General features: G+C 36.6%; 1 protein-coding gene across 4 annotated transcripts in view; it reads left to right on the top strand.

Moving 5' to 3' along the window:
* LOC150108262 (uncharacterized) overlaps window positions 1–26,106 on the top strand; it is a 406,756-nt gene that overhangs the window by 222,956 nt on the left and 157,694 nt on the right. The window lies entirely within an intron of this gene.

Below are 26,106 nucleotides of genomic sequence, written 5' to 3'. Positions count from 1 at the left end.
AAGATAATCTTACTGGCATAAGCAGGATAGCTTCTTCACATCAAGAATCCTATGAACACGCTTAAATTCCTGTTGACTCTCACTTTGAGACTACATAAACTTAAAAGAATCTTCTGTATCCGCAATTGATTAATAGACTCGGGAGAATATATCCTTTTGCACTGGTCTAACTTAATTTCCAATTTCTTTCTTTTCTTATTCTTATTATCCCTTGTCTTGCATTATTCCACGGCAAGAGATAGGAAATTACAATAGGATTAGAACTCTGAAAAAGGTAAGTCAAAGTGCCAAGCAGTTCCTGGTTCTTCTTATTTCATTTACGCTATGTTAATTGGCCACCTTCCTTGCCTGCTTCCCTACTCCCGTGTGTGTTACTTTCTCATGTACTGCTTATCAAATCCTACTCTCCTTTCCTGCCAAAATCTGGTTTTATTTATATCCAACTGGCTTTGTGCATCCTGTACAGTCATACGCGCTAGCTAAAAGTAACATAATTTCTCATAGCAGCCAATCAAGTGTTATCTTTCCTGGATACATTAAAAATGCACATATTACAGTTTTAACATTATATTAAAGGAATTAAATTCATAAAATAATTGATATTTTTAATACACAGCTTTTCATAACTATAATTTATCCCAAAAATTTATAAATAAATAAATATTGATTAGCATAACTAGGAAGAAATTGCATAAATAGTAAATTATGAGCATGAGGCTATTAGTTAAAAAAAAAAAACAAATTTTGCTCAGGGAATGGTAGATTATGTTGGACTCTGAATGATGTATTAGCAATTTCCATTTCTCTTCATTCAGAATCCAACATTATTACTGATTTCTTGATATCTAAACCAGCTGAAGTATGCAATGAGAATTATACAAAAGATGTCCAAGAGATTTTAAGTGATGATGACGTCTGGCCACTCTTAAATAAAGAACATCTATGAAATGTTGTTTTTGAAGACAGCGATGATGATTAACATATGCACTTTATTTTATTTTGCCTAAAACATTTATGCATTATACGTAATGAAGTTTATGTACAATTTGTAATTTTATACTATGCATTTGTTTCATAGTTTATGTTTTCTTAACTTACATGAATACCTGAATAAAATGAAAATATATTTTTGTTGGATATGTCATTGTTGTTTATATAATTTACAAAAAAAAAAAAAAAAGATTTTGGAACATAACCCTACTTTTTCAATGTGATCTGAGTCTCGCATATAATGCGATTTATATAATATGGCATTTCTATGGAACCTAACATCCGCGTTATACGAGGATTACCTGTATTCTTAATTTTATTTCATTTTTTTGAAAGTTGAGCATTCATCGTCACTTTTACTATTTGATAATATACCAAATGATTATATTTGACTGGATGTGCAATTATTTCTGTGGTTGTGGATTTAGAAGTTTGGTTAGTTTGTTTTTTAGGTTTTTTTGTGGAAAATATTGTGGATAGGTACATGCCATGGTAATGTGCAGATAAACGAGAATCTAGAAATTCCAGTATCTTTCAGTAGATCCAGTATAGATAGTGTTGCAACTGGGTTGACAAGGAACATGATAAACTACATTGTAAACTGTAGAATTTTGTTGATGTTTTCTTTTATGTAATTTTTAGATGATTTAATAATTTTGAATGATTTGTGAAGACAATCTTATAATCATAATATTTAAATTTATGTTTTATAGTTTTATATATATATATATATATATATATTTATTTATTTACAGGAATTTTAGAATTTTACTATAAGAAATATGTATTTTATCTTGAGGAGTAGCTCTTGTTAACATAGTTGATTATTTGTTGGGGGTATGCTTGGTTTAAGATCTGTTTCAAATAGGTAATTTTCTGATTTAAATCTTCAGGAACTCTCATGTATTTATATGCATTGATGAATTGGGAGTACAATTGCTTTGTTTATAGTGTAGGAATGGTATTAATCAAGGTGTACATTCCATACATTGGTTGGTGTATAATAAATTTTTGCATTGATAAATATTAATAAAACATTTAGTATAAGAGGTGCTCCATAGAATAAAGCTTGCTTATTGCTTTATACTAAGAAGTTACAGAAAGGAGCTACAATGAACCATAGGTTCAAGGATACTACAAGTCATTATAACAACCAGTTTCTTGTGTATATTTCATTACCCTACTGTGTTTTTTGGGCTACACTCTTATTTATTTTTAATTTTTTACTTGTATTTTTTTTTCTTTTTTAAAGTTTTACTTCTCTACTTCTCATTGCCTTCTGTTACTATAATTATGATTTCAAAGCACATTCTAATGAATGGAAACTCTAATAACTCTCTAATAAATGGAAAAAGAAGACTTGGAAGAATTGTTCATCAGACCAGAACAGGCCACTTGGTCTAAAATCCATGATAATAAGAAGAGAAGCACACTCTAATAGACTATCAATCCTTAAGTATTTAATAATCATGTTTAACCGGCATATAAACCTTTCTACAAGAATTACAATTGTTTTAAAATACTTCACTTAAAAACTACATATTGTTTATTAAATAATTGAGGTAATAAGGCTATTCATGTTAATAAGAAAATCTGTTTCTATCACTATCATCAAACAAACTAATAAAAATCATTTTACATTAAAAAAAAAACAAGTTGATCAGTATATCCACATAACAAGCTTAAGTCCTTGATGAGTGCAAAAGAATGGTGTTACTTTACTAATAACGTAATATCAAAAATTGTCACCATCACTACCCAAATTGAAACAGAGCAAAAAAAAAGGAATATTATTACAAACTGACTAGGACAGAATAAAAATAGAACTAACCCTAGATGCTATCAATATCTCCCTGAAAGAAAGAAAAACATTTACTTAATAGTGAATCTTTCTAATCATGATGTTTCACTTAACAAAATATTCTTCTTGGAAAAAGGCTTAAATTTTACTAATCCTCTCCCCCCGTAAAAAAAAAAAAAAAAGGTCCTGCTTGAAGAAATTATTATAGAAGCTCATGTAAAATTAGCACATGATTCTAACAAAGACATGTATTTAAAAAAAAATCAACAGTATTAACAACAGTAAACTAATTGAAACCAAATCTCTCTGCACATTTATTAAATGCAATAAAGTCACTAAAATTAACTGATATAATAATAGTGAAGGCTGATAAAGGTGACATCGTGATACTTATTAATAAATCATATTATAGAAACAAACTAATAAATAATATTATAAATCCAATTGCATATCAAAAATCATTTTAATCCAACTCCCAGGATGATGAAGAAAATAGATAAATTCATGATGATGAAATTTCTACCTAGAACAAAATGTCCCCCTAATCATCTTTGGGCAAATTAAGAAGCACAAAGATTATTATTCCAATGTCCTCTCATATCCTTTAAGAATACCACAGTATTCCCTATATCAAAATTTTGCTGACCTATTAAAATGATTCATGAAAAAAATCAAGATTTATGATAAAAAATATGGATCACTTGTTCAGCCAAATAAAAAAACTTCCACCTTTCTTTCAACAGCATTCTTATATCCTTTGATGCTACCTCTCTTTATGCTAATGTCAACATTTCTAAAACACTGGACATTGTTTACAGTTTATTACAAAATGACTCAAGTTTTGAATCACACACACACACACACAAAATTAACTTTTCTAGATAATTGTACCACTAATTTAAATTCAACAACAACTCTATATACAAATTTTTGGACTCCTGGTCCAAAAATTTGTATATAGAGCTAGAATTTTAGCACTCAGCTTACTGATTATCATCAAACATAATAGCCTATTGCTGTTATGTTGATGTTGTCCTTTGCATTGAGAAAAAAAAAGCTAATATTTCAGATTTATTAATACCCCTTACTAATTTTAGTGTAGATTGCATTTCAGGTTTTTATTCTAGTTTTTTACTTATCATCAACATCATAAATAATCATTCACTATTGATTTACCTCCAGGAAAGATTTTATTGCAAAAACAGAAAAGGTAGGCAATGATGCTGATTTATGATTACTTTCATTAATGGTTCTTATTTAAAGAGAGTCGTAGCCAAAGAAACATTTAGTATGAGGGGTGCTCCATAGAATAAAACTTTGCTTATTACTTTATGCTAAAAAGTCACAGAAAGAAGCTGCTTGCTCTTCATTCTAGAGTATGAGAGTAACCTTTGTCTTGCTGGAGGCTGCTGGTAAGCATCTGGACACATATATACATTGAAGCTATTTGAAGCTATACAGCACATATAATAAAGATATACATTAGGAATGTATATCTTTATGATATGTCCATTACAAACCCCAGAAAAGTATGTATTTTGTATGTACAGAAGCAGTAGTTTGCAGCACATAATGAACTATTACAGATGTTCAAATTGATCACCACTTGCTTTTAGATATTGTTGACATGAGTAAACAGCTGATTCAGAAATGTTCATAAACAACCGATGGTATATCTGCAATGATGTTTGTTCAGTTTCATTCCTTAGCTCTTTAGATTTGGCTGTTTTTAATTATTCAAGTAGCAATTGTTCCCAAATTAAATTAGACAGATGGAAAGGGTACTCAAAACTTCGTCTTTGTGTGCTCACTATAATCTTTTGTCTGTGAAACATTAAGCCAAACATTTGTCATTTATTATGAGGGTAATGGGAAAGGATGCATTCTTTTTAGTGGAAATGTGGTAGACATCCTCATCTTAATACAGTGACGAACAGCAATTACAATGGATACATCAAACTTTTGAGGGGACAGTTAATGGCACTGAAGGTATCCAGCATCATTAACTTGTAACTTAAAAATGTATATAGATAATATGTATATTACCATAAATTCTTGAAATTATTTTTCATATGGCAGAATTTGATGTTTTCAATGTCTTTCACTTCACATACATTTTGGAATATCCAGTACTACTTCAAAATTGCTTTGAATCATTCAAATGCCAGTCTTTTCTGTCAATGTTTTTTAATTTGCATTATGGACAAGGAGATAGTTAAATTTCATTGCCCATTTAATTATCACTATTATTATTGTATGTTTGTGAGCCTGTGTAGCTCAGTGGATGTGGCGTTTGCACACCACCGCGCTTGGCCGCACGAAGGAAGTCTTGGTTTCGAGTCTAGTCGGCGACTAGAGGAAATTTTTCTAAGCCTTTTTTCGACCGGTTCCCGAGTTAGTCGATCTCTGGCACGGGCAAGCAGGTTTTTCCTCCCGGAAACTCGGGTTTTTCGTCCTGTAAACTCAAGAAAATCGACCGTAGAACCCACATTATTTCAGACATTAAATATTTGTGTTACGGTTAGGGACCACGAGATGGCGACACATTTGAGCCGTCTCTCTTCACTGCGTACCGCTTAATTAGTGATAGCCTTGGGCCATCTGTCTCTGATTGGGTACCAGTGGAGATTGAACTGCCCACTCAGTCTCCAAAAGTTAGATAGGGCTAAATGGCCTCGCCTACTCCCGTATATACGGGAATAAAAAGGCGTTAGCTGATTTTTTTTTTTTTTTTTTTTTTTTTTTTTTATTGTATGTTGCATCTAGGGAGCCAAGGATTCCTTAAGGAAGGATCTCTTCTGGATCACACATCTCAATAGACCTGTCATATATCTGTCTTTGAAAACATTACCAATGATGATCTCACATATACTGATGGTCCATTTCATTCTCATCACATTCTAAGAGGGATAAAACTGGATTCTGCATGTTTACTTACCATACCCTTACTCAGTTTCCACGATGGTATTATCTCAAGTTCTTTATCCAGCACCTGCCGTGAGCTGTAAAATTCTCACTTCTCTAAGATTCTATTACCAATTTATATATTTTTGTCATGTCTCTTTTCCATTTCGCACTCAAACTGTGAAAACTGCTTTCCTTGGTCTAGTCTCATATGTACAATTCCATATGCTAATATCTTCTTTACTCACTGCCAGATCTTTTCAGTTATATCCTAAATACTAGATGAATATCATTGCCCATCATAAATCTAAGATGTAGGCTCCATAAGACTAATACTAATGTACTGGACACTAATAATCTTTCATGGGTAGGATTTACATAAATTACTCTTTAAGATGATTTGCTGAAATCTATTAGATGTATGCCACAAAACAGTGTTCCACAACAGTTTAATTTGATATATATTTTATAACTATATATTCATATTGAATGGTATAAACATAACACCATAAAAACAAAATAAAATATAATTATTTATTATTTTCTCAGGGACTCACTTTAGTGAGCCCCTGAGGTACCTGATGCTAGACCATGCCTTACTTCATGTAATATACATCTGTTATATTATCTGTAGACTGGTCCCTCCTCTTCCTCCCTTGCTTCTTTCTTTCTTCTCTTCTTGCTCCTTCCTCCGAATGCTATTAGAGTATTCAAGGGGAATCTTTCCTATTTTGCTGTGTCATTTCGTCTTGTGCTAACAGGACATTAACAAACACTGTAACATGATCAGGCGATCAAAAAATGTTCATACTGCATCGTCCGTCGTGTGGGTTACCAAGGGACGTGTTCGGGTTTTAAGCAGAAGGACCCGTTCGAAAATTATGTTACAGTCTCCCTTAGACACCACTCCTCAGCACTCTGCTAAAGGAAACTCCATCAATGGGTCTGCTACCCATTTGGGGAGGTGTTTAGGGACAGCGCAAAGAAATGGTTCTGCAAAAGGATGGAAATGGCAACAACAACGGCACCAGACAGGCAACTGGAACATCTTCTCTCTGACAGGGAAGGAGTTGGAACTAGTTGAGGAAGCCAAGCGCTACTGGCTAGACTTAGTCGGGCTTTCTTCGACCAAGAGGAGAGGCTCTGGAACTGTCGACCTGGATAAGTCGTGGAAGCTCTACTACTCTGGTGTGAGCCCGACAATGTCTGCTCAGGCAGGTGTGGGGATACTCACAAGCCCCCAGCTGTCAGACTGTGTTGCTGAGTGGATCCCATTGGGGGGACGAATATGTGTGTTAAGGCTTCAGACGAAAAACCATGATTTGGCTGTGGTGCAAGCCTATGCACCTAATCTGGAGTCAGAATACTCTGCCTTCCTAGAGGAAGTGGATGCTGCTTTTGACAGGGTGGCAGACATGGAATCAGTCCTGCTAATGGGTGACTTCAATGCACATGTTGGAACAGATGACCAGACATGGAGGGGTGTGGTTGGGAGGAACGGCGCCCCTGACCTTAACGCGAATGGGTCGAAATTATTGGACTTCTGCTGTACTAACAGCTTGTCCATAATGAATACCTTCTTCCAGCACCGAGAAGTCCATAAGTATACCTGTACCAGGTATACTTATGGACTTCTTTATAGTCTCAGCAGACCTATTTTTCTCAGTGTTGGACGTTCGTGTGAGAAGAGGGGCAGGACTGTCAACTGACCACAACCTTGTTGTGTGCATTCTACTGCTTCAGAAACCAGATGCTGCCATCAATGCTGGTAGGCCTAAGCAGCTATACCGCGTGAAATGGGAAACATTGGAAAATGAGGCTGTGAGGAAAAATTTTGCAGATGACATTTCCTTCAGGTTCAAAGAGATTCCCAAGCATGCTGTAGATGTTGAGGAGGAGTGGAAGCTATTCAGAACAGCTGTCACTGCCTCTGCACTCTCATGTTGTGGCAGAAAGCGGCTCGGTGTGGCAACAGGCAGTGAGAAAAGGACACCTTGGTGCAATCAAGAAGTCCAAAAAACTGTCCGGGCAAAAAAAGGAGTCCTACCTAACATGGCTTAGAGTCAGGTCACCTGAGATGCGTTTGTGGTATGCTGAGTCACGAAAAGCTGCTGCTGAGGCAGTAAAGACAGCAATGCAGAAGGCTTGGGAATCCTTTGAAGAAAGATTAGACTCCTCTTATGCAAATGCAAACAAAGTATTCTGACAGACCATCTGCTGCCTTCAAAGGAGGAAATCATGCACAACAAGGGCAAGGGCAATTAAGGCCTCTGATGGTGCACTTTTAACAACCGAGAAGGATATCCTCCACAGATGGAGGGAATACTTTGAGAGCCTTCTTAACCCGGGTGGCCCAGCAGTTGTGGACATCCAAGAGGTGCAGATCGGGGCAATGACTAGTCTCACAGCAAAAGAGGTCCATTTAGCAATAAAATCACTAAAATCAGACAAGGCTGCTGGCGATGATGAAATTCGGCCCGAAATGCTAAAAGCCTTAAATCGAGACGGTATTCTCTGGCTGACTCGAGTGTGTCAGGCTGCTTGGATATTTGGGTGAGCACCAAAGCAATGGCAGACAGGCATAATAATACCAGTCTTCAAGAAGGGAGACCAGAAGGATTGCAGTAACTATCGTGGCATCTCTCTGCTCAGCCTTCCTGGGAAAGTGTATGCTAAGTGCTTGGAAAGACGGTGCAGGAGCATAGTTGAATTAAAGTTCCAGGAAGAACAATGTGGCTTTCGTCCTGGTAGAAGCACAACTGACCAAATCTTCACTTTAAGGCAAGTCTTTGAGAAATCTTTGGAATATGCCAAGAATGTCTACACATGTTTTGTGGACTTGGAGAAGGCATATGATAAGCTTTGGTAAGTAGTACAGGAGTATGGAGTGGATGGCCAACTATTAGTTGCCGTCAAGTCCCTGTATGAATGCCCAGAGTTTTGTGTCAGGGTAAACAGCACAAAGTCTGAACCTTTCACAGTCTCCATTGGCCTCTGCCAAGGTGTGTTCTGTCACCCCTCCTTTTCATAATATTTATGGACTGGATTCACAGACACAGCCGAGGCACTGAGTGTGTCAGAATTGGAAGATGTAGCATTGGACGTCTGCTTTTTGCAGATGACCTATTTCTGCTTAGCTCTTCCACAGATGACCTCCAGCGGATCCTGGATAGGTTTGTAGCTGTTTGTGCAGATGCCGGAATGAAGATCAGTGTGACCAAAACTGAAACATTTGTGGTCTCAAGACAACCATCCCATTGCACTCTAAATGTAAGTGGAGTTCCAATGAGGCAGGTGGAGAAGTTTAAATACCTTGGGTCCATATTCACAAATGATGGAAAATGAGACGTAGTGTTAGATACTCAAATTGGCTTAGCAAGCTCAATATTGCGGGAGCTTGGCTGTTCGGTAGTATTGAAGCGGGAGTTAAGCCAGAAGGCAAAGCTGGCTGTCTTCAATACAGTCTATGTCCCCATCCTCACTTATGGTCATGAGAGTTGGGTAATGACGGAAAGAATGCGGACACGAATCCAAGTGGCTGAAATGAGGTTCCTTCGAGGGGTTGCGGGACGTACAAGACTCGACAGAGTCAGAAGCTCTGCAATTCGGGAAACCCTCAACCGCTGCTTCTCCGTGTTGAGAGATCACAGTTACGTTGGTACGGGCGCCTGGTCAGAATCTACAAGAGAGACGTCCTCAGCAGGCCTTCTTTGCTAAGCCAGAGGATGGGAGGCCATGTGGAAGGCCAAGGACTTGCTGGATAGATAATATCCAAAACCTTGGGTGGACACGTTTGGGAATCCCACCAGAATACCTGAGCTTGGTGGCAGAGCATCGTGAACATTGGAGGTTCCTCTTGCAGCTGTTGCCCCCACAACCCGATTTGGAAAGGTGGGACTTGAAGATGTATGTATTATTTATTAAGATATAGATATATTGCCAACTTTCAAACCCGCATCTCAGGGCAAATAAACACTTGTCAGAGTATGCAAGCACCACTAATGATCAAGTGGTTGTGACACCAGCTCAAATTGTAACAGAGAAAAATATTAACATCCTATTATGTCAGCCTCTAGGGCTGGATAAAAAGCAGTTTACATCTGTTAAGCTGAACATAGTCTTAAATTATTGGCTTCCAGAATTTTGGTAATTAATGAGATCCATACTTGATAACATTCACGAGTTCTTCATTACTGATGTTGACTCCAAAAATAACCTCTGAAACGTGTAACAACTTCTTCATAGAACTATAGTTTCCTTCTTTTAATCTTGTGGGTATTGGGTTGTCTAGCACATGGTTTGTCAGTCCTAACTTGCAATAATAATAATAATAATAATAATAATTGTAGTGAATGTATTTCTTGTTTATTAGTGTGAATATTAACATATCTATTTGTCATACCCATATTCAGCTGAATTGCAGTAGGCTGTTTCTGCACTTTTGAACGTGTTAGATTATGGAGTTTGTTCCTAGGAAAATGGATCAAGGATGCTAATAATTCATTCTCTTAAGATGTTTTAAATGTGATCATTTCAGATTATCCATATAGAGGATATAGGGGTAGAAATATTTTCATTGTGACTTGTTGTTTGCTATGGCAAGGTGGCATGCAGAATTTTATCTATTTTACAGGGATTTGTAGCCAGTGGCTAAAAACATGTGATGAAGATAATTGAGTTCTGTGGTCAGAGTTGTTAGAACAGTTAGTCCCAGCTCTGCACAATTTACAAACAATATATATAATAGTGAATTCAGAAGAAAGGAACTGAAGAAATAACCAAAATAATAAATTTAATTTATAACAAAGGAGAATTACCAAAAGATTTTATGACCTTAATATTTATACCTATACTAAAGAAAAGTAATGCAGTGAACTGCAAGGATTTTAGAACAATAAGCCTCATTTCCCATACATCAAAAATACTTATGAGAATTTTAACACGGAGAATTGCATCTAAGGTGGAAGAATTTCTTAGAGAAGATCAGTTTGGTTCAGGAAGGGTAGGAGAACAAGCGATGTGATTCGACTGTTAAGAATAATAAGTGAAAGAAGTCTGGAAGTGAATAAAGAAGTTAATATCTATTATACAGATTTTGAAAAAGCTTTTGACTTTGTAAAATGGGATAAGATGGTGGAAGTAATGGAAAAGATTGGTATAGATTGAAAAGACAGAAGGCCAATTATTTCACTATACACAGGACAAACTGCCATGGTGAGAGACATGTATGGTACAACAGAACCAGGTATCATTGGACGAGGAATAAGACAAGGCTGTATTCTGTCACCAATTTTGTTTAACATGTATTCTGAAGCAATGTTAAAAAAATCACCGGAGAATTCAGAAGAAGAATAAAGATTGGGGGTAGACAGATATTTGCAATACATTATGCAAACGACAAGGCATTATTATCAAATACTGAAACAGGACTACAACTGTTGAACAAATAACTGGAGTCCTGTATCAATTATGGAATGAAAATTAACATAAGAAAAACAAAGGTAATGAAAGTAGCAAGGAAAGAGGCAAATGTGGATATCAGAATAAATGGGGAAAAATTGAAAATCAAGTAAAGACATTTAAATATCTAGGAAGTGTGATTAGCGAAGATGTAAAAGTGACATAAAAGCAAGAATAGCGATGGGAAGAGATGCTTTAATAGAAAATGGAATTTATTCAGAAGTAAAATGGACAGAAACTTAAAGAAAGACTAATAAAATGTTATGTGTGGAGTGTTGCCCTCTATGCAGCTGAAACTTGGACATTGAAAAAAGAAGAAATTAAGATTTTGGAAAGCTTTGAGATGTGGATTTGGAGAAGGATGGAAAAAATCAAATGGACAGATAAAATAACTAATGAAGAGGTCTTAAAAAGAGCAGAAGAAGAAAGAAGTCTGTTAAAGAGGATAAAAAGAAGAAAGAGAAACTGGATCGGACATATTCTGAGAGGAAATGGAATCATCAGAGATGCCATCGAATGAAAAATAGATGGAAAAAGATCCAGAGGAAGAGTAAGGAAAACAATGCTAGATGACGTGCTGAATGGAGACATGTACACAACCTTGAAAGAGAAGGCTTAGAACAGAAGAGAGTGGAAGGAAAGTTTTTGCTACTAAGAAAAGAACCTGCTCATTTGCAGAATACTTAAGAAGAAGATATACTAGCGGTGGTGGTGGTGGGCAGTAGATAGTGCTGCATGCTGATGGTAGTAATGTTGGAGGATTAAGCAGGGGAGATTATAGTGGAGTAGTGTGTCCTCCCATGATGAGTCATTGGATGTCTCACATAATAATAATAATAATAATGTATAAACAAGAAAAGTGATTTAAAAGATGTATACTCTTTCTTTTAAGGTTAAATGGTGATCAGCACTCATATTTATGAATTTAGGGACACAAAACACATGTGTTGAAAAGATTATTTTACTGATTAATAATAAAATAATAACTTGATGTTTTGACCCCTGTATTGAGGTCATCATCAAAAGAATACATGTGTATAAGAACCAAGCTACATGTTGTTGAACTCTATACAGGTAAATTTACGTCTACGTTGTTAACTAATCTTTTTTTCTTAGCCTGCCCTCTAGTGATTAAAAAAAAAAAAATTGCCAATAAAAACTGCAATAAACTCTGCTAAAGTCCTCACATACTAGGATTCTTCTGGAATTATACAGTTTATATTGTTATATTACGATTATCTTCTGGATTTGTACAGTACAGGTTGCTATTGAATGTTCAGGGGGGAAAAAAAAAACACTTCAAGTCTTCTTGTATCGAGATTTTTCTTTGTGGTTGCTATGAAGGTTGCAGATGGGTCCTCCACCTTCTTGGAATAGTGAGACCATCATTTTTATTCGGATTCGGATCATGTTTGAGCATTTCACATGCTTCCTTGAATTTCCGCTCGAACCAGGTTTTGGTGCTGTGTAGGGACTTGGTACCTTTCCAATCGATTCAGTGGTATATTTGGAGTGCATGGTCAGAAAGGCGGGTTTTTGCAAAATTGAGTTATTTTATGTGTCCATCCTTTCTGATTGGGATGGTTTGCCCTGTTTCCCCTATGTATGGAACTGAGTAGGTGTGTTAATATTGTCAGGGGTTTAAAGGTGGTTTTGATGTTGTATTTGTGTAGTGTTCTGTCTATTTTTTCTGAAACGTGCCTCTAACGTATGTTATAGCAATAGCATTCTTGAAATCTTTTTTGTTATTAGTGGTATCTTTGTGGAGGATCTTGTCAATAGTTTTTTATACTGTATCCATTTTTTATAAAGGTATGTTTGATGGTCTCATATTCATGGTTAAGAGCTTGTTCATTTGAACAAATGGTTTGAGCTCTATGTTAAGGGTGCTTATGACCCTAGTTTTTGTGTTCGGTGGTGATAAGAAATTTTGTATATGTACTGGCGTGTGTGTGTGTGTTTAGATGTGCGGTAAACTGAGAAGGAGAGACAGCCTGAAGGAAGACGTGTGACAAGTCTGTCACAACGGAAGAGAGTTGTTTTTTTCTATTTCAATGGTGAATTGGATGCATTTGTGTTGTTTTTTCAAGGAGTGTATCTAGTGCTTCGTCCTTAGATGGCTAAGGAATGTATCTAGTGCTTCGTGGCCATGGGGCCAAATGGCGAAAATATCGTCGACGTATCTGAGCCAAATTTTGGGCTTTAGGCAAGCCGATTCTAGAGCTCATTGCTGAAAGTCTTCCATATAAAAGTTTGCTATTGGGGGGAAAAGTGGTGAGCCCATGGCTGTACCCTCTTTTTGAAGGTAAAAATTGCTTTGCCACACGAAATATCCGGAATGGAGTACGTGGGCAAAGAGGGCCGTGATGTTGTGTGGAAATATGTTTTGTAAGAGTAAGATGGTATCATTGATTGGGACATTGGTGAAAAGGAAAGTTATGTCAAAGCTGACTAATGGATCTTGGTCGTTGAGTGTAATGTTTTTAATTTTGTTTATGAATTGTTGTGTATTTTTTATGTAGGAAGGGGAATGACCAACCTTGAGTGTGGTCGCTAATTTTTTGGCTAAGTAGTAATTCGGACTGTTGATTCCTTCCACAATTGGACGTAATGGTGTGTCTGTTTTGTGTACTTTTGGCAGACCATAAATTCTGGGCGCGCAGGCATACTGCGGTATTAATTTTTTAATTGTTTCTTCTGGCCACATGTTAACTGATTTAAGTAGTTCAGTAGTTTTCTTTTTTGTGGCATTGCATGGGGTTGTAATTTACCATTTGGAAGGTGTTGTAGTCCGATACCAAATGGTTCATTTTTTCAATGTAGGTTGCTTGATTTAAAACAACAGTGGCATTCCCTTTATCTGCTTTTGTGATAATAATGTCACGGTTATTTTTTAGGGATTTGAGGGCCAGTTTTTCCGCTTTCTTTAGGTTGCTGCTTAATTTTTTTTGGTTGAATTTAGTAAACAGGCAGTTTCCATCCGTATTTTGTCAGCTAAATTGGCGGGGAGGGATCTTAAACCTCTCTCGATATGATATATTATATCTAGTTTATTTACTGACCTCGGAGCAATGGCGTAATTTAAACCTTTCTCCAGTAGTGAGAGTTCACCTTGGGTGAGGTTGTAATCCGATCGGTTGATAACCAGACAGTGGTCCGATGGTGGTTGGTTGCTCCTAACTGCGTTTGTGGGTGATTGGCTGCTCCTTTCGTTATGGCGTCATAATTGTCTTGTGCTTTCCTGTAGTTTTAATGCTTGAAACGTTGTTATTAATTGTTCTTTGTTTTTGAGTAATAGGTGTTTGGCCGAGTTGTCTGTGATCTTGCCTAGAATATTCCAAATTTCCGGATTAACATAACTGGATAGCTCAAATTTCAGTTGTAACACTTTGGCTTGGGTAGATGTTGAGTTCTTTTGTGCCTCGTGGATCTGTTCTCTTACGAAAGGAGCAGTCAATCACCCACAAACGCAGTTAGGAGCAACCAACCACCATCGGACCACTGTCTGGTTATCAACCGATCGGATTACAACCTCACCCAAGGTGAACTCTCACTACTGGAGAAAGGTTTAAATTACGCCATTGCTCCGAGGTCAGTAAATAAACTAGATATAATATATCATATCGAGAGAGGTTTAAGATCCCTCCCCACCAATTTAGCTGACAAAATATGGATGGAAACTGCCTGTTTACTAAATTCAACCAAAAAATTAAGCAGCAACCTAAATAAAGCAGAAAAATTGGCCCTCAAATCCCTAAAAAATAACCGTGATATTATTATCACAAAAGCAGATAAAGGGAATGCCACTGTTGTTTTAAATCGGACAACCTACATTGAAAAAACTAACCATTTGGTATCGGACCACAACACCTTCCAAATGGTAAATTACAACCCCGTGCAATGCCACAAAAAAGAAAACTACTGAACTACTTAAATCAGTTAACACGTGGCCAGAAGAAACGATCAAAAAATTAATACCGCAGTATGCCTGTGTGCCCAGAATTTATGGTCTGCCAAAAGTACACAAAACAGACATGCCATTACGTCCAATTGTGGAAGGAATCGACAGTCCGAATTACTACTTAGCCAAAAAATTAGCGGCCACACTCAAGGTTGGTCATTCCTCTTCCTACATAAAAAATACACAATTCATAAACAAAATTAAAAACATTACACTCAACGACCAAGATCTATTAGTCAGCTTTGACATAACTTTCCTTTTCACCAATGTCCCAATCAATGATACTATGTTACTCTTACAACATATTTCCACACGACATCACGGCCCTCTTTGCCCACGTACTCTGTTCCGGATGTTTCCTGTGGCAAAGCAATTTTTACCTTCAAAAAGAGGGTACAGCCATGGGCTCACCACTTTCCCCCCCCAATAGCAAACTTTTATATGGAAGACTTTCAGCAATGAGCTCTAGAATCGGCTTGCCTAAAGCCCAAAATTTGGCTCAGATATGTCGACGATATTTTCGCCATTTGGCCCCACGGCCGCAAAGCATTAAATACATTCCTTAGCCACTTGAAAAAACAACACAAATGCATCTAATTCACCATTGAAATAGAAAAAAACAACTCTCTTCCGTTCCTAGACACACTTGTCACACATCTTCCTTCAGGCTGTCTCTCCTTCTCAGTTTACCGCACATCTAAACACACACACACGCCAGTACATATACAAAACTTCTTATCACCACCCAACACAAAAACTAGGGGTCATAAGCACCCTTAAACATAGAGCTCAAACCATTTGTTCAAACGAACAAGCTCTTAACCATGAATATGAGACCATCAAACATACCTTTATAAAAAATGGATACAGTATAGAAACCATTCACGAGATCCTCCACAAAGATACAACTAACAACAAAAAAGATTTCAAGAATGCTATTGCTATACCATATGTTACAGGCATTTAAGAAAAAATAGATAAAACACTACACAAATACAACATCAAAACCACCTTTAAACCCCCGACAAAATTAAGACACCTACTCAGTTCTTCCAAGGATCCCCTGCCACACCTAGCCCACTCAGGGGTTTACAAAATAGATTGCACATGTAACATACCATACATAGGGGAAACAGGGCGAACCATCCCAATCAGAAAGGATGAACACAAACGACATAAAATACCTCCATTTTGGAAAAACTGGCCTTTCTGACTACGCACTCGAAACATACCACAGAATTGATTGGTAAGGTACCAAGTCCCTACACTGCACCAAAACCTGGTTCGAGCAGAAATTCAAGGAAGCATATGAAATGCTCAAACATGATCCGAATCTGAATTAAAATGATGGTCTAACCATTCCAAGAATGTGGAGGATCCATCTGCAACTTTCATAGCAACCACGAAGAAAAATCTCAATACAAGAAGGCTTGGTGAAGTGGGTATTTTTTTTTTTTTCCTGAACATTCAATAGCAACCTGTACTGTACAAATCCAGAAGATAATCATAATATAACAATATAAACTGTATAATTCCAGAAGAATCCTAGTATGTGAGGACTTTAGCAGAGTTTATTGTAGTTTTTATTGGTATTTTTTTTTTGTTTGTTTTTATCACTAGAGGGTAGGCTAAGAAAAAAGATTAGTTAACAACGTAGATGTAATTTACCTGTATAGAGTGCAACAACATGTAGCTTGGTTCTTATACACATGTATCCTTCTGATGATGACCTCAGTACGGGGGTCGAAAGAGCCGTTTGGCTTTTCATCTTAAATTATTATTTTATTCAGTCATTAATCAGTAAAATAATCTTTTCAACATGTGTGTTTCGTGTCCCTAAATTCATAAATATGATATAAAAGATGTATAATTAATATAGCTGAGAATGATAATTATTTTTTGTTTTCTAATTAAAGAAGTATGGGAAATTTCAATGCAAAAATGAATGTACTTTGTCTGAACTAAGAGTATTTGAGTAGTGCTGTGTTGAGTATGTTATTCTAAGTGTTCTGTGCATGGGCTTTGTGAATTCTTTAAGCACTGCCTTAAATTAGGATATTTTAGTTGGTATAATAAGCTGTTTAAACAGATTGAAGGTGTTGCATTGCGCTTTCCAGTTTCTCTCCATTTCTGACTTATATAGGTATCCCTCGATGTTACCAAGTATATCAGAATCGCTTAAATCAAATCTAATAATCAATTGTAAAAATCACAATTCGTCCATGATCGATTACTATATTAATAATTCGTAGGAAGAATGATGTCATCATGCTCACTCTAACATGCATTTTATCTATTTTGCGTGGTAAATGTAACCCCAAGGAGCTCGCAATGGTAAAAATTGCAGCGTTGGTTGCGGTGTATCTGAGAGATGCATTCATGTCTAGTATGTGCTAAAATGCAATAAAACATAAAGAAAAAACACTGCAAATATAATACATGATGGTACAAATGAAGTGGATATTGAATCCAACATTATTTCATAGTTGAATATAGAAACTACAAGAGTTTCATGCCGAATATATAGAAACTAAACGTTTCGGCGGATGCAAGCATAAGCAACCTTATGGGGAACTCGTAGTAATGTTGGAGTAAGCTCCAGATCACTTTCCTTAGTATTTTCCATAATGTAAAGCACATCTCCTAGATGTGCTTTATGATATGATGATAAATAAACATGTATGATAAATAAACCTTTGGCTCTCTATTTCACTAATACATGATGGTTTATTTATTTTCAGTTACAATCTAGAAATTATTGAACAAAGAATAAAAAAAACAACTAAAGCATACTATACTCACATCAGAGGTCGCGGTATCTCTCAGATACAATTTATTGTCAAATATCACAAACCTTTACATAACATGTGTTAAATTGAACTGACAGCAAAAAACAGTGTGGAATATTATTCGTAACATATGAATGCACAGCTACTCATGACCTCCAAGCTATACACTGAATTGTATAAGAATATTTATATTAAACATTTTGCATGTATCTGTCAGATCACCTGCCAGCTCCAGGGTTAAAGGTGTGTTAATCAAAACTCTTGCCACGTATATCAAGGGATCGCTGCAATTAATTTCGCGCATTAATCAAATCCCACGTTAAGCAAGAGATATCTGTATATGGAATCTTTTGCAACTTTGGCACAAAATACCTCCTTTCCTCCGAATTCAGAGTATAGATGAGGTATTTGGACAATGACTTTATCATTTGCTTTTCCTTCTAGAAAGTTTGAAAACTTTTTAGTTTCCTAGCAGTATTCATCCAAAATTACTTTTATTCAAATTAGTTGAAGTTGAAAAAGAAGGGGATCCTGCCTTCTTGGTTACTTTCATTAAACCAGTCAGGTGGTTTCCAAGCCTCCACAGCTCAGTTGGTACATATGAAGCCCTTTGGGCGGAAAGACCTGGGTTCAATTACCATCCATGACCTGAGGAACTTTATCTGATCTCTTTTGATTAGAAATGAGTTAGCCAGTCTCATATGGAGGTAGAGGTTTTTTTTTCACTCGGAAACTCAGGTTTTTCATTACTCAAAACAGACAAACTGGCCAGTAGAATACACAATTTACAGACAAGATTACTTAGAGGCATAGGACTAACTGCCTTATCCTCGTATTACAGTTAGGAAATCCAAGTATTGATTTCCACTGATGGTGAAATAATTCCCTCTTATGTTCAGTGTACCTTAAGTCCACACATGCATACATAGGTGGATACCTATATACCATTTCACATCACCACCCTTCCCAGAAATGGGAATGTTCAAAATTTTAGTCTCCAGGGGTAGCTTAAGGGTCAAAGCCAGGAGCCTTCATGTACCCTTTTAAGGAATGTGAAGGAACTGATCAGGTCTTCTGACCTAATATCTAATCCTCAACTTCTCATCATGTCATGCACCCTGTTAGTAGTTATCTACCTGGATACTGGATGAATGAATGAGGATGGACTTCCAATTTGGATATTTTACACATATGGGATTTAGCTAACCAAACTGTATTTTGTATTAGCTTAAACGAAAAGACTGTGATGGTACTACAAGATGAAAAGTCATTCCATCTAGCACACTGCCTGGTTAAACAAGCTTCCTGCTATTTTTATGAACCAGCAAACAGTGAAAATTCAGCTATTGGAACAAACTCAACATCAGCAAATTCAAGGTAGCCATGATAAACATAAGTGGAATTGACAGAAGAACAACATAATTGTTTTACTTAAACAAAAAAAAGAAACAGATGAGATTCTTCTAAATAAATTACAACTATATCTTCAACACCAAACACAGAAATAATCTTCTTGAATGGCAGGCACTATTGAATAGAGTAATATGGGAAAACATCAAAATGGAGAATCGGACAATGAGACTACTATTTGAACATATGGTTAATTTAAAGATTCTACTAAAGAAGCGAATGAATTTTTTTGAGTCATTAAAGAAGACAACCATTAAAAAGAAGAAGGAAAGACTGGTCCTTGTGAATCTAAACAGCGTAGCAGGAAATAAATACCAGAAATGTGTTGGGAAAATTTGGAAAGCAGAACAAAGCTAATAATATTGATTCTCGTAGACAGGCTTATACGTTGGTTATGCATTTCTAAATCACTTAGGGAATTGAAACAATATTCGGATCTACGTTGTTTCAATTCCCTAAGTGATTTGGAAAAGCTAATAATAATGGTAAGTACCTGCCGGATTTCTGTTTAGAGCACCAGTCATCACTATGTTACAAATAGAAATGTGCACAAATTTATGTGCAGAAAAGATACAAAGGAGTTACAAAGAAACATGGACTCTATTATTGTAGATAGTGATATTTGCACACTGTTTCAGGATATAAGAGTGTACAAGGGATTTGAAATTGGAAATGATCATCACTTAGTTTTAAGCAGGATCAAAATGAATATCATACTAAAGGAAAATATTTTAAAAAAAGTAAAAAGAATTCAAAGTGAAAAGCTTTCAGAGGTAAACTGTTTGTTAAAATCAATAATCAAAACTTGGAGACTCAGTGGTAGACTGAACAAAATATTGATTGATTCAGCCAGAGAGACATGTGGTGAAATTATTGGCAAGGATAGAAAAAATCAGACCTCCGTCGTGAACTGAAGAAGTTAAAGAGGCGGTCATGGAAAAGAAGAAAACAAATCAAAAGTTCATGGCAAGTAAGTCAGCTTATTCTCCGAGAGAATACACAGAAAAATGTAAGAAAGCAAAACTATGAAAGTAACTAAACAAAGTCTTGGAAAGAATTCTTAAGAGTCTTCTTCTGCATCTTGTCTCCTACTTAAGTGGGGTTGCTGTTTTTGGTGAGTCTCCTCCACATCCTCCTGTCTGGACTGTAACCACATCCAAGTTCTTCATCCTCAAGCCCTCTTCCATTAGCTCCCCTCCATCTCTTCTTTGGCTGCCCGCATTTCCTCCTTCCTTGCACATCCGTCTGCATGACCTTTCTTCCCACATATTCGTCCTCCCTCCTCCTCATTTCTCTGGCAATCCTTTCTGGTCACACCGCACATCCACCTAAGCATACTCATCTCCACTACCTCCATCCTGCTGATGTTATTTTTCCTCAGGGCCACAGTTTCCATAGCATACGTCATAGCTGGTCTCACTACTGTCCTATAGATTTTGCCTTTCAGATTGATCAATACCCTCTTATCCCATAGCACTCCAGCCATCTCTCTCCAGTTCCTCCATCCTGCTTGTATCCTGCATCCCACTTTCTTCTCAGCCTCTCCATCCTCTTCCACTGTTGAACCTAAGTGTCTGAAGTCCCTAACCTTCCTGATGACATTTCCTTCCAGCTCCAGATGTCTCCTGGCTGCTGTCCACTTTGCAACACACATACTCTGTCTTACTTCTGCTCAGTCTCATACCTCTCTCTCTCTCTTCCAGAACTTTCCTCCATCTTTCCAGTTTAGCTGATACTTCTTCTCTTGATTCTGCACACAGCAAGATGTTATCTGCATACAACATTGTCCAAGGTTCATCGTCTCTCACCTCCTCTGTCACCACCTCCATCACAATATTAAAGAGGAACAGACTTAATGCTGACCCTTGATGCAAGCCAACTGTCACTTGAAAACTTTCTGTCTGTCCCAGGCAGGTCTGAACTCTTGTCTTCACATTTCTGTACATTTCCTGCACCAACCTGACATATTTCTCTGATACTTTCTTCTCCCTCAGACACCCCAGACTTCTTGCCTTGACACTCTGTCGTACTCTTTTTCCAGATCAATAAACACTAGATGTAGCTCCTTTTCCAGATCAATAAACACTAGATGTAGGCAGATGATGGAAAAGTTTCTCTCAAAACTTTTCCATCATCTGCCGTAACCCAAAGATAGCACATCTGTCCTCGGTCGACCAGCATGAAGCCAAATTGCTCCTTTGCAATCTCTTCCTCAATCTTCCAAAGAATTTTTAAAAGTATAGAAGATAAATATCAGGAAAGCAACAAAATGTTCTGGAAGCCATTGATAAAGATTAGAAATGGAGACAAGAGTACTCTAAAGGGGAATCAAAGATGATATGAAAACTGAAGATAAAGATATCCTAGATGTTTGAAGCAATTATTTTGAAAGATTGTTAATGAAACAAAAAGTAACAGAACAGTAGTAGAAAATATTCAAGAGGATTGGGATCAGGAGTACATATCAATACTTGAGATAGAAAATGCCATCAAAAAACTGAATGTGAGATTTTTCAGTTGGAGTAGATTAGAATCAACCAACGATGCTCAAGTATGGAGGTATAAAAGTTTAACAGTGGCAACATTGCACAATTCAAAAAGGGTAGAAAAAAAATTTTGAAGGGAAACTTTTAACAAGCTGGATTCAGGCCAGTTTTGTAGATCTGCAAAAGGTGATGACTAGGCTCCAAGAGAAAAGCTTTTCAAAACACTAAAATTATGTGGTCCCAAGTGTAAAACTATATAACAGTCCATATTTAAGTTCTAATTCAGCAGTTAGAATTGAAGGAAGTACGAGAAGATGGTTTATGTCAGGTGTGAGGCAAGGATGCACACCATCTCCACAGTTATACATCATCTATATGGATCATATTATGAAGGAAAGTGGCAATAAACCTGATATCAAAATTCAAGATAATAATTTCATCTCTTTACATAATACAGATGATGATGATGTTATATTCCTAAATATGTCCAGTAGAATACTTGGTTTGTAATTATGAAGAGAAACTACCATGTTAGAGCACTTACTTTAATTAGAATATAATACTCAACATTTTGACTTTTATATCGAGATCATCATTAGCAATATATGAATAACTACACAAACTACATCAGAATATAGTATACTTGACATGAAATTATGTTCTTGTTTTAATCCTAACCCAAATGTAAGCAAATTTGTTATGAAGTATCTTCACAACTAGGCTACTTGTATATAGAGGGTGATAACTTTACGTTAGTTATTGGCTTAGCATCCCATAATGCAAAACACTTCTTTTTGGTTGTGTATAATGCTATGCATTATGAGAAAAATCAGTCCCTTGACTGGTTTTGTCTTGTTCTTTATTGAAGTACTGTTAAGGTGCAGGGATGGAGTACCAGAATCTCACTAGGCGATTCAAAGGAATCACTTCAACACTCATTAAACTCTCTCATAGGTGGTTCTATTAAATAACAGGCAAAATCTGCCACCAAGCAGAACTGCTCTACTCCCCAGAATCAAGCTCAAAGATGAACATTATTAAAATGTCATCAGTGGAAGCCAGGCCCAAGAAGATACCAAAGTTGAATTAATACAGAAGACATATATTTTCCATATATAAGAAGGGAAAAGGTGTATTACCTTATTATTAAAATACTCTGGATCATAGAAAGTTGTAGGGAGTTTTCACTTACAAAGGGGGGGGGTGAAAAGTTGTGATAAATACCTAGAACAAAAGCGATATTGAAGCAACTGATATAATCACAAGAAAGAACATGTCTTAAAACCTTTTAACCTCTATGTTTCATCAAATTGTAATAATTTGTTCTTTTTCTTCTAGGATATATATAAGAAGACATGTCAGAGGTTTTGCTATAATTCGAAGACAACTATAATCCAGTTTTTCGTGTTGCAAGAAAAGTCAGCAATTGAGATTCACCAAACTTTGTAGGGGATTGCATCCCAGTATATCCAACAGTTGGCAGATGGGTGACCAAGTTTAAAACTGGGCATTCTGAGACAACAGATGCCCCCCAGCTCAGGAAGACCTTCCACAGTAATTGCACCTGAAAACATTGATGCAGTGCACGCCATGATCCTTGATGATAGACGAATATCAGCCAAAAACATTGCAAAGACTCTGAGGATATTCAGAGGAAGAGGGGGGGTCATTATTTATTCACCAACATCTAGACATGCAGAAGCTCTCGGCAAAGTGGATCCCCAAATGTTTGAATGCTGAACAAAAGAGAAAATGTGTGCTGTCATCTCAAGGGATTTTGGGTCATTTTGCAAAATCATGTGCAGATTTTTTGGCTTATATTGTGACTGCTGATGAAACATGGCTTGATCATTGACCCAACCTAACTTAACCAAACAACAGTCACTGCAGGTGGAAATACAAAGGTTCTCCATGGCCAAAGAAGTTTTGGACTCAAAGGTCAGCAGGGAAGGTTCTTGCATTGTCTTTTGGATATGGATGGTGTAGTCCTTACCAAGTACCTCAAAAAAAAAAAGATGAAACTGTTGCAGCAGCAGTTTATTCAACAGCTCTGAAGGAATTGAAGGAAAAATAAAATGTGGAAACTGAGCAATGGTGGTGTGTGTTGCTTTTGCAGTACAATGCACCTGCTCACACTGCTCACCTACCCCATTCGTCAGCCTGCCCCCCCCATCTGACTATTTCCTATTGCTAAATTTAAAGAAACATTTGAAAGGAACAAAATTTACCACAGATGATGAAGTCATATCTGCAGCTGAGGACTAATTTGTTCAACAAGGGAAAAAAGACTTTTTCTCAGAGGTTTGCAAATGATGCAGCAGCATTGTAACAAGTGTATAACATTTCATAGTGAATATGTAGAATAATGTGTAAGCTACATGGTTCTACCTCAATTCCTTCATGGTGATTATCACAACTTTTCACCTCATCCTTGTAATTATTAAGTATATTATGCTTGACAGGAAATTATATTCTTATTTTAATCCTTATCCCAAATGTAAACAGGTGAAAAAATTATGTATATCTTTCTCTGATTCAGAGTATTTTAATAATAGGGTGACCATTTTACCATTTATATATGAGAAATATATAAATTCTTCATTGACGTAATCTCATTATCTTCCAGGATTTAATCTGCTCTGAGGAGACCTTAGTAAAAGTTGAAACCAGTCTGGGTAGTGGGCATTGCCTTATGGGATACTATGGCAATTAATGTGAAATTAACAATCTCTCTCTGTGTGTATACACACACACACACACAAGGGTGGTCTGAAAAGTTCTCAGCCTTCAACCATAGATGGCAACGCTATCGTCAAGATTTTTTTTTTTCCTAAGTTGGTATATTTGTCATGAGCATCCATGTGAAATTGCAAGTCATTCTGTCAAGTAGTTTGTTTTATACAGCTGTCTGAAGCAAAAGTGTTGTATGTATCCCTTGAAATGGATAAAATTGAGTATCATGCAGTTATAAAATTCTTTGTAAAAGAAGGTTTAACACCAAGAGAAATTCATTTGAAGTTTGTAAAAGTTTATGGACACTCTTCTCCTTCATTTTTGACAATTAAGATATGGGCTGCCAAGTTTAAATGTGGCCGTACCAGCCTTGAAGATGATCCACGTGAAGGATACCCAAAAAGTGTAACAACACCAGAAATCATTAATCAAGTGCACGATATGGTATTGGATGACCGGTGAGTCAAAGTGCATGAAATTGCTGAGACTACAGGCATTTCAAAAGAACATGTAGGATATATTTTGCATCAAGAATTGCAAATGAAAAAGCTTTGCACAAGATGGGTGCTGCTCTTGCTCATAGCAGATCAAAAACGCACTAAGGTAGGCTAAGAATATTTTTATTATTTTTTTTTTTAATTATATTTTTTACATAATCTGAAAGTCCTGATCTAATGATGAAAAATGGAACTTTTTCAAGTCACTTCAGGCCTTCAGTAAGAAGGAAGGGTGGTGGTCTCATATCAGGCAATGGAATTCATCTTCCAAGATAATCACAAACATCAATGTCCATTTCAGGACTTAAACCCACAGCCTGTTAGTTGGGGAGTGGGTATGTTAATCACTTTGCCAATCATGCCAGCATTGTTTCTTCCAAGAGCTCTTGCCACAGAACTTGGATACCTTTGCCATACTTTTTTTAGTCTGTGGTGTAACCACAGGCTAAAATAGATAAAATGTATCTCCTGCTCTTCCCTGGCAGCACACAGGTCAAGACAGCAAAACAACTATTTCCTCCATTCTCTTGTGTGTGTGTGTGTGTGTGTGTGTGTGTGTGTGTGTGTGTGTGTGTGTGTGTGTGTGTGTGTGTGTGTGTGTGTGTGTGTGTGTCGGGGGGGGTGCATCTGTAAAGATCACCAAAGCACTAATTAAATACAACCTCACATACTTGTTAAATCACACATCAAGCTAGCAATTAAATTTGCCAAGGGCAATCATCTAACACATTCAAAAGTATATAGTGTCATGTACTTGTAACTTGGCCTGCTAAGGACTGACAATGAGACCTGTTGGCATGTCTTTGAAGCACATAAACAAGACATTCACTACCATCATTATGGCAGGTATCACAGATCCAATGCCCTATCACATAAGACTGGAACAAAACTGAATTATTACATAGACATCATTGCAAATGCAAGACACTATTTTTGAAATTAGTATTATAGATGTAGCAACTCCTGAACTGCAATAAGTATGGCTGCATTGTTTTATCAAAAATTTTAAAAACAGACACTTTAAGACACCTATTATAAACTTTTTTTGTATATGGTCCTAAAAAAGTCACCACAA

This window comes from Typopeltis vanoorti, chromosome 3 (genome assembly GCF_054136105.1).
Source record: "Typopeltis vanoorti isolate ZY-2024b chromosome 3, IOZ_Tvanoo_1.0, whole genome shotgun sequence".
Taxonomy (NCBI): Eukaryota; Metazoa; Arthropoda; class Arachnida; order Uropygi; family Thelyphonidae; genus Typopeltis; species Typopeltis vanoorti.
This window is presented reverse-complemented; position numbering and strand designations above follow the sequence as displayed.